The sequence below is a fragment of the Procambarus clarkii genome, chromosome 24 (assembly GCF_040958095.1).
Source record: "Procambarus clarkii isolate CNS0578487 chromosome 24, FALCON_Pclarkii_2.0, whole genome shotgun sequence".
NCBI lineage: Eukaryota > Metazoa > Arthropoda > Malacostraca > Decapoda > Cambaridae > Procambarus > Procambarus clarkii.
The window spans coordinates 24959478-24970218 of record NC_091173.1 but is presented as its reverse complement, the minus strand read 5'-3'; positions in this window follow the sequence as shown (position 1 = coordinate 24970218).

Below are 10741 nucleotides of genomic sequence, written 5' to 3'. Positions count from 1 at the left end.
GCTTTGTATCTTTGGGGGCACTCACTTCTACCGTTCAGGCATAATCCTATGTTGGTGGGCTTGGTATATACGTTGGTGCTTAAAGAGGTTCCTGTTTTTGTTATTAGTACATCCAAGAATGGCAGACTGTTATTTTCACTATTTTCATGTGTAAATCGGAGTACTGACTCTCTCTCTAGGTGTCTTTTTAGGTCAATTAGTTCATCTGAGTCTTTTACTATTACGAATATGTCATCTACATAACGGCAGTATACAGTTGGTTTTTGTCTGCTACTGAAGACCCTATCTTCGATGGTTCCCATATAAAAATTAGCAAATAAAACTCCTAAGGGGGAGCCCATTGCTACTCCGTCTATTTGTAAATACATGTCTCCTTGTGGACTGATGAAAGGGGCTTCCTTTGTACATGCTTCGAGAAGACTTTTCAAGTGTGGCTCAGGTATGTCTAATTTGGGGGTGCTCTCGTCTCTGTATACTCTGTCCAGTATCATTCCTATGGTTGTGTCGACTGGGACGTTGGTAAAAAGGGATTCAACGTCCAGGGAAGCGATGATTCCATCGGGCTGGGTAGATTTGATCAATTCTAGGAAATCTGCTGATGATTGTAGACTAAACTTACTTGGAGTGTATGGAGTTAGGAGTTCATTGAGTTTCTTTGCCAGGTGATAAGTTGGGGTTGGTATTTGGCTGATTATAGGGCGTAGTGGGTTACCTGGTTTATGCGTCTTAACATTGCCGTAGGCATATCCTAAGCCATAGTCGCCTTGAAGTTTATTGAAATGCACACTACCTTTCTTTGCGTTGATTGCTGTAATTGTTTTGTTTACTTTCCGCTTAAGGTCTTCTACGGGGTTCCTCGTGATTCGTTGAAATTTGGAGTCGTCACTTAGGATGTCGCTAATTTTGTTCATGTATTCATGGGTAGGAATCAATACATATGCTGCTGTTTTGTCGGCTTTTCTTATTGTTACGTCTTTCAGATTTTTTAGTGGTTTCGCTGCTTCTTTGAGTCGTGGGGTTAAGATTGTAGATGAATATGTTCCTCGTTTTTTCCCTGCTTCTGCAAGTAGTTCAGCTTGAAGTGTGTCAGTGGTGATGACTTTTTTGTTGTCTTCTAGCTTATGGATATCGTCCAGAAGCATTTCGATTTCCAGGCGTTTTTGATGCATCTTTGGTTTAGATAAGAATTGACAATTTAGACCAAGATTTAAGAGGTCTTAGTTGGTCCTGGGTAAGATCATAAGAAGTCAGGTTAAAGTAGCCATCTTTAGGACGAGGGATTTTTAGCTGTCCACCGTTTAGGGATGTTAACTTACGGAGTGTCTTTGTTTCTACAAGAGTTTTATGTTGTTGTTTCAGGTTAAATAGATGATGTTGATGGTTTGCTTGAGTTGGATAGGGATGTCGTACTGGGTCCATTTGTTTAACAGATGCTCCGCCTGCTCTATAAAGGTTTGGCGGGCTTCCTTCTTCTTGTTTAGTTGATGCCGAATGAGCTCTTGCCTATACCTATAGGTAAACTCTGTATTGCGGACTGCTGGGTCATGTGGGTTTATATTGGTGTATACTGGCAGCAGGTTTTCTTTCAAACATGTTTCATTGAATATGACCGCATATTCTGTATTTATTATTTTCTGGTTTAGGGCTTCTATCCCTCTAACTATTTTCTTAGCATCAGGGCTTAATTGGAATAGGAGTTCTCCAAAACTCATTTTCGTACTTTTAAGGTGAAGAAAAGAAGTGATTTACTATAGAGTGTATTACACTTATTTGTATAATTTGCACGACGTTTCGAACCTCCATGGTTCATTCTCAAGTGAACAGATCTTACAATACTAGTTTATTTTATACCCGCATTAGGTCAGGTGATAATACAATGAAGGTGAAAAACATGGGGGGATACATAAGGGATAAACATAGGGGCTGCAGAAGGCTTATTGGCCCATACGAGGCATCTCCTATCTAAACACAAAGAATAATCCAGTGTAATTGGCCTGTTATGTTGGACATTGTCTTCTGTGTTGGCATCGATATGTTCTTGTCTTGTCCTTACTCTCATGGTGGGTAGAGTAAATAGTTCCGTGATTTGGGTGTTCATGGTAGCTCGCTCTATTCTTATGTGAATTGCCTCAAGAATTTGTAATCTTCTTGAATCTTGGGTTTTGTCTATTATGCAAGTATTCTTGTTCAACATTTCTCTTGTTAGAGTAATGTCATGGGCTTGTCTCATGTGATTCCTAGGGGCACCAGATTGAAGATGGCATGTCAAACGCCTCGTCAGCTTGGTCGACGTCATACCTATGTACTTACAATGAAGGTTACATCCTTCGTGGGGGCAAGTGTACATGTATACAACGCTTGACTGCTGTAGAGGGTTCTCCGTCGGCTTCGGGCTGTTTTTGATAAGGAGTTCGGAAGTCTTCTTGGTTTTGTAGAATATTATCAGGTTTATGTTTTGGTTAGGAGTAGTGCTTTTTACTCCTTTACGGATTATTTCTTTCATTATTCTTTCCTCTTTTATATGTTCACTGTGCATGGTTGATTTGTAATATAATTTTATTGGGGGTGTTGTGGTTTCTGTTCTAGGTTCTGAATTATACCAACGGTCCAAGTGTCTTCTTATAGCAGCGTTTATTTCCGCGTTGCTATATCCGTTGTTCACCAATACCTGAGTTACTCTTTCAAACTCTCTACTCACGTTGCTCCATTCAGAGCAGTGGGTAAGCGCTCGACGAATATAAGCATTGAGAACACTGGCTTTGTATCTTTGGGGGCACTCACTTCTACCGTTCAGGCATAATCCTATGTTGGTGGGCTAGGTATATACGTTGGTGCTTAAAGAGGTTCCTGTTTTTGTTATTAGTACATCCAAGAATGGCAGACTGTTATTTTCACTATTTTCATGTGTAAATCGGAGTACTGACTCTCTCTCTAGGTGTCTTTTTAGGTCAATTAGTTCATCTGAGTCTTTTACTATTACGAATATGTCATCTACATAACGGCAGTATACAGTTGGTTTTTGTCTGCTACTGAAGACCCTATCTTCGATGGTTCCCATATAAAAATTAGCAAATAAAACTCCTAAGGGGGAGCCCATTGCTACTCCGTCTATTTGTAAATACATGTCTCCTTGTGGACTGATGAAAGGGGCTTCCTTTGTACATGCTTCGAGAAGACTTTTCAAGTGTGGCTCAGGTATGTCTAATTTGGGGGTGCTCTCGTCTCTGTATACTCTGTCCAGTATCATTCCTATGGTTGTGTCGACTGGGACGTTGGTAAAAAGGGATTCAACGTCCAGGGAAGCGATGATTCCATCGGGCTGGGTAGATTTGATCAATTCTAGGAAATCTGCTGATGATTGTAGACTAAACTTACTTGGAGTGTATGGAGTTAGGAGTTCATTGAGTTTCTTTGCCAGGTGATAAGTTGGGGTTGGTATTTGGCTGATTATAGGGCGTAGTGGGTTACCTGGTTTATGCGTCTTAACATTGCCGTAGGCATATCCTAAGCCATAGTCGCCTTGAAGTTTATTGAAATGCACACTACCTTTCTTTGCGTTGATTGCTGTAATTGTTTTGTTTACTTTCCGCTTAAGGTCTTCTACGGGGTTCCTCGTGATTCGTTGAAATTTGGAGTCGTCACTTAGGATGTCGCTAATTTTGTTCATGTATTCATGGGTAGGAATCAATACATATGCTGCTGTTTTGTCGGCTTTTCTTATTGTTACGTCTTTCAGATTTTTTAGTGGTTTCGCTGCTTCTTTGAGTCGTGGGGTTAAGATTGTAGATGAATATGTTCCTCGTTTTTTCCCTGCTTCTGCAAGTAGTTCAGCTTGAAGTGTGTCAGTGGTGATGACTTTTTTGTTGTCTTCTAGCTTATGGATATCGTCCAGAAGCATTTCGATTTCCAGGCGTTTTTGATGCATCTTTGGTTTAGATAAGAATTGACAATTTAGACCAAGATTTAAGAGGTCTTAGTTGGTCCTGGGTAAGATCATAAGAAGTCAGGTTAAAGTAGCCATCTTTAGGACGAGGGATTTTTAGCTGTCCACCGTTTAGGGATGTTAACTTACGGAGTGTCTTTGTTTCTACAAGAGTTTTATGTTGTTGTTTCAGGTTAAATAGATGATGTTGATGGTTTGCTTGAGTTGGATAGGGATGTCGTACTGGGTCCATTTGTTTAACAGATGCTCCGCCTGCTCTATAAAGGTTTGGCGGGCTTCCTTCTTCTTGTTTAGTTGATGCCGAATGAGCTCTTGCCTATACCTATAGGTAAACTCTGTATTGCGGACTGCTGGGTCATGTGGGTTTATATTGGTGTATACTGGCAGCAGGTTTTCTTTCAAACATGTTTCATTGAATATGACCGCATATTCTGTATTTATTATTTTCTGGTTTAGGGCTTCTATCCCTCTAACTATTTTCTTAGCATCAGGGCTTAATTGGAATAGGAGTTCTCCAAAACTCATTTTCGTACTTTTAAGGTGAAGAAAAGAAGTGATTTACTATAGAGTGTATTACACTTATTTGTATAATTTGCACGACGTTTCGAACCTCCATGGTTCATTCTCAAGTGAACAGATCTTACAATACTAGTTTATTTTATACCCGCATTAGGTCAGGTGATAATACAATGAAGGTGAAAAACATGGGGGGATACATAAGGGATAAACATAGGGGCTGCAGAAGGCTTATTGGCCCATACGAGGCATCTCCTATCTAAACACAAAGAATAATCCAGTGTAATTGGCCTGTTATGTTGGACATTGTCTTCTGTGTTGGCATCGATATGTTCTTGTCTTGTCCTTACTCTCATGGTGGGTAGAGTAAATAGTTCCGTGATTTGGGTGTTCATGGTAGCTCGCTCTATTCTTATGTGAATTGCCTCAAGAATTTGTAATCTTCTTGAATCTTGGGTTTTGTCTATTATGCAAGTATTCTTGTTCAACATTTCTCTTGTTAGAGTAATGTCATGGGCTTGTCTCATGTGATTCCTAGGGGCACCAGATTGAAGATGGCATGTCAAACGCCTCGTCAGCTTGGTCGACGTCATACCTATGTACTTACAATGAAGGTTACATCCTTCGTGGGGGCAAGTGTACATGTATACAACGCTTGACTGCTGTAGAGGGTTCTCCGTCGGCTTCGGGCTGTTTTTGATAAGGAGTTCGGAAGTCTTCTTGGTTTTGTAGAATATTATCAGGTTTATGTTTTGGTTAGGAGTAGTGCTTTTTACTCCTTTACGGATTATTTCTTTCATTATTCTTTCCTCTTTTATATGTTCACTGTGCATGGTTGATTTGTAATATAATTTTATTGGGGGTGTTGTGGTTTCTGTTCTAGGTTCTGAATTATACCAACGGTCCAAGTGTCTTCTTATAGCAGCGTTTATTTCCGCGTTGCTATATCCGTTGTTCACCAATACCTGAGTTACTCTTTCAAACTCTCTACTCACGTTGCTCCATTCAGAGCAGTGGGTAAGCGCTCGACGAATATAAGCATTGAGAACACTGGCTTTGTATCTTTGGGGGCACTCACTTCTACCGTTCAGGCATAATCCTATGTTGGTGGGCTAGGTATATACGTTGGTGCTTAAAGAGGTTCCTGTTTTTGTTATTAGTACATCCAAGAATGGCAGACTGTTATTTTCACTATTTTCATGTGTAAATCGGAGTACTGACTCTCTCTCTAGGTGTCTTTTTAGGTCAATTAGTTCATCTGAGTCTTTTACTATTACGAATATGTCATCTACATAACGGCAGTATACAGTTGGTTTTTGTCTGCTACTGAAGACCCTATCTTCGATGGTTCCCATATAAAAATTAGCAAATAAAACTCCTAAGGGGGAGCCCATTGCTACTCCGTCTATTTGTAAATACATGTCTCCTTGTGGACTGATGAAAGGGGCTTCCTTTGTACATGCTTCGAGAAGACTTTTCAAGTGTGGCTCAGGTATGTCTAATTTGGGGGTGCTCTCGTCTCTGTATACTCTGTCCAGTATCATTCCTATGGTTGTGTCGACTGGGACGTTGGTAAAAAGGGATTCAACGTCCAGGGAAGCGATGATTCCATCGGGCTGGGTAGATTTGATCAATTCTAGGAAATCTGCTGATGATTGTAGACTAAACTTACTTGGAGTGTATGGAGTTAGGAGTTCATTGAGTTTCTTTGCCAGGTGATAAGTTGGGGTTGGTATTTGGCTGATTATAGGGCGTAGTGGGTTACCTGGTTTATGCGTCTTAACATTGCCGTAGGCATATCCTAAGCCATAGTCGCCTTGAAGTTTATTGAAATGCACACTACCTTTCTTTGCGTTGATTGCTGTAATTGTTTTGTTTACTTTCCGCTTAAGGTCTTCTACGGGGTTCCTCGTGATTCGTTGAAATTTGGAGTCGTCACTTAGGATGTCGCTAATTTTGTTCATGTATTCATGGGTAGGAATCAATACATATGCTGCTGTTTTGTCGGCTTTTCTTATTGTTACGTCTTTCAGATTTTTTAGTGGTTTCGCTGCTTCTTTGAGTCGTGGGGTTAAGATTGTAGATGAATATGTTCCTCGTTTTTTCCCTGCTTCTGCAAGTAGTTCAGCTTGAAGTGTGTCAGTGGTGATGACTTTTTTGTTGTCTTCTAGCTTATGGATATCGTCCAGAAGCATTTCGATTTCCAGGCGTTTTTGATGCATCTTTGGTTTAGATAAGAATTGACAATTTAGACCAAGATTTAAGAGGTCTTAGTTGGTCCTGGGTAAGATCATAAGAAGTCAGGTTAAAGTAGCCATCTTTAGGACGAGGGATTTTTAGCTGTCCACCGTTTAGGGATGTTAACTTACGGAGTGTCTTTGTTTCTACAAGAGTTTTATGTTGTTGTTTCAGGTTAAATAGATGATGTTGATGGTTTGCTTGAGTTGGATAGGGATGTCGTACTGGGTCCATTTGTTTAACAGATGCTCCGCCTGCTCTATAAAGGTTTGGCGGGCTTCCTTCTTCTTGTTTAGTTGATGCCGAATGAGCTCTTGCCTATACCTATAGGTAAACTCTGTATTGCGGACTGCTGGGTCATGTGGGTTTATATTGGTGTATACTGGCAGCAGGTTTTCTTTCAAACATGTTTCATTGAATATGACCGCATATTCTGTATTTATTATTTTCTGGTTTAGGGCTTCTATCCCTCTAACTATTTTCTTAGCATCAGGGCTTAATTGGAATAGGAGTTCTCCAAAACTCATTTTCGTACTTTTAAGGTGAAGAAAAGAAGTGATTTACTATAGAGTGTATTACACTTATTTGTATAATTTGCACGACGTTTCGAACCTCCATGGTTCATTCTCAAGTGAACAGATCTTACAATACTAGTTTATTTTATACCCGCATTAGGTCAGGTGATAATACAATGAAGGTGAAAAACATGGGGGGATACATAAGGGATAAACATAGGGGCTGCAGAAGGCTTATTGGCCCATACGAGGCATCTCCTATCTAAACACAAAGAATAATCCAGTGTAATTGGCCTGTTATGTTGGACATTGTCTTCTGTGTTGGCATCGATATGTTCTTGTCTTGTCCTTACTCTCATGGTGGGTAGAGTAAATAGTTCCGTGATTTGGGTGTTCATGGTAGCTCGCTCTATTCTTATGTGAATTGCCTCAAGAATTTGTAATCTTCTTGAATCTTGGGTTTTGTCTATTATGCAAGTATTCTTGTTCAACATTTCTCTTGTTAGAGTAATGTCATGGGCTTGTCTCATGTGATTCCTAGGGGCACCAGATTGAAGATGGCATGTCAAACGCCTCGTCAGCTTGGTCGACGTCATACCTATGTACTTACAATGAAGGTTACATCCTTCGTGGGGGCAAGTGTACATGTATACAACGCTTGACTGCTGTAGAGGGTTCTCCGTCGGCTTCGGGCTGTTTTTGATAAGGAGTTCGGAAGTCTTCTTGGTTTTGTAGAATATTATCAGGTTTATGTTTTGGTTAGGAGTAGTGCTTTTTACTCCTTTACGGATTATTTCTTTCATTATTCTTTCCTCTTTTATATGTTCACTGTGCATGGTTGATTTGTAATATAATTTTATTGGGGGTGTTGTGGTTTCTGTTCTAGGTTCTGAATTATACCAACGGTCCAAGTGTCTTCTTATAGCAGCGTTTATTTCCGCGTTGCTATATCCGTTGTTCACCAATACCTGAGTTACTCTTTCAAACTCTCTACTCACGTTGCTCCATTCAGAGCAGTGGGTAAGCGCTCGACGAATATAAGCATTGAGAACACTGGCTTTGTATCTTTGGGGGCACTCACTTCTACCGTTCAGGCATAATCCTATGTTGGTGGGCTAGGTATATACGTTGGTGCTTAAAGAGGTTCCTGTTTTTGTTATTAGTACATCCAAGAATGGCAGACTGTTATTTTCACTATTTTCATGTGTAAATCGGAGTACTGACTCTCTCTCTAGGTGTCTTTTTAGGTCAATTAGTTCATCTGAGTCTTTTACTATTACGAATATGTCATCTACATAACGGCAGTATACAGTTGGTTTTTGTCTGCTACTGAAGACCCTATCTTCGATGGTTCCCATATAAAAATTAGCAAATAAAACTCCTAAGGGGGAGCCCATTGCTACTCCGTCTATTTGTAAATACATGTCTCCTTGTGGACTGATGAAAGGGGCTTCCTTTGTACATGCTTCGAGAAGACTTTTCAAGTGTGGCTCAGGTATGTCTAATTTGGGGGTGCTCTCGTCTCTGTATACTCTGTCCAGTATCATTCCTATGGTTGTGTCGACTGGGACGTTGGTAAAAAGGGATTCAACGTCCAGGGAAGCGATGATTCCATCGGGCTGGGTAGATTTGATCAATTCTAGGAAATCTGCTGATGATTGTAGACTAAACTTACTTGGAGTGTATGGAGTTAGGAGTTCATTGAGTTTCTTTGCCAGGTGATAAGTTGGGGTTGGTATTTGGCTGATTATAGGGCGTAGTGGGTTACCTGGTTTATGCGTCTTAACATTGCCGTAGGCATATCCTAAGCCATAGTCGCCTTGAAGTTTATTGAAATGCACACTACCTTTCTTTGCGTTGATTGCTGTAATTGTTTTGTTTACTTTCCGCTTAAGGTCTTCTACGGGGTTCCTCGTGATTCGTTGAAATTTGGAGTCGTCACTTAGGATGTCGCTAATTTTGTTCATGTATTCATGGGTAGGAATCAATACATATGCTGCTGTTTTGTCGGCTTTTCTTATTGTTACGTCTTTCAGATTTTTTAGTGGTTTCGCTGCTTCTTTGAGTCGTGGGGTTAAGATTGTAGATGAATATGTTCCTCGTTTTTTCCCTGCTTCTGCAAGTAGTTCAGCTTGAAGTGTGTCAGTGGTGATGACTTTTTTGTTGTCTTCTAGCTTATGGATATCGTCCAGAAGCATTTCGATTTCCAGGCGTTTTTGATGCATCTTTGGTTTAGATAAGAATTGACAATTTAGACCAAGATTTAAGAGGTCTTAGTTGGTCCTGGGTAAGATCATAAGAAGTCAGGTTAAAGTAGCCATCTTTAGGACGAGGGATTTTTAGCTGTCCACCGTTTAGGGATGTTAACTTACGGAGTGTCTTTGTTTCTACAAGAGTTTTATGTTGTTGTTTCAGGTTAAATAGATGATGTTGATGGTTTGCTTGAGTTGGATAGGGATGTCGTACTGGGTCCATTTGTTTAACAGATGCTCCGCCTGCTCTATAAAGGTTTGGCGGGCTTCCTTCTTCTTGTTTAGTTGATGCCGAATGAGCTCTTGCCTATACCTATAGGTAAACTCTGTATTGCGGACTGCTGGGTCATGTGGGTTTATATTGGTGTATACTGGCAGCAGGTTTTCTTTCAAACATGTTTCATTGAATATGACCGCATATTCTGTATTTATTATTTTCTGGTTTAGGGCTTCTATCCCTCTAACTATTTTCTTAGCATCAGGGCTTAATTGGAATAGGAGTTCTCCAAAACTCATTTTCGTACTTTTAAGGTGAAGAAAAGAAGTGATTTACTATAGAGTGTATTACACTTATTTGTATAATTTGCACGACGTTTCGAACCTCCATGGTTCATTCTCAAGTGAACAGATCTTACAATACTAGTTTATTTTATACCCGCATTAGGTCAGGTGATAATACAATGAAGGTGAAAAACATGGGGGGATACATAAGGGATAAACATAGGGGCTGCAGAAGGCTTATTGGCCCATACGAGGCATCTCCTATCTAAACACAAAGAATAATCCAGTGTAATTGGCCTGTTATGTTGGACATTGTCTTCTGTGTTGGCATCGATATGTTCTTGTCTTGTCCTTACTCTCATGGTGGGTAGAGTAAATAGTTCCGTGATTTGGGTGTTCATGGTAGCTCGCTCTATTCTTATGTGAATTGCCTCAAGAATTTGTAATCTTCTTGAATCTTGGGTTTTGTCTATTATGCAAGTATTCTTGTTCAACATTTCTCTTGTTAGAGTAATGTCATGGGCTTGTCTCATGTGATTCCTAGGGGCACCAGATTGAAGATGGCATGTCAAACGCCTCGTCAGCTTGGTCGACGTCATACCTATGTACTTACAATGAAGGTTACATCCTTCGTGGGGGCAAGTGTACATGTATACAACGCTTGACTGCTGTAGAGGGTTCTCCGTCGGCTTCGGGCTGTTTTTGATAAGGAGTTCGGAAGTCTTCTTGGTTTTGTAGAATATTATCAGGTTTATGTTTTGGTTAGGAGTAGTGCT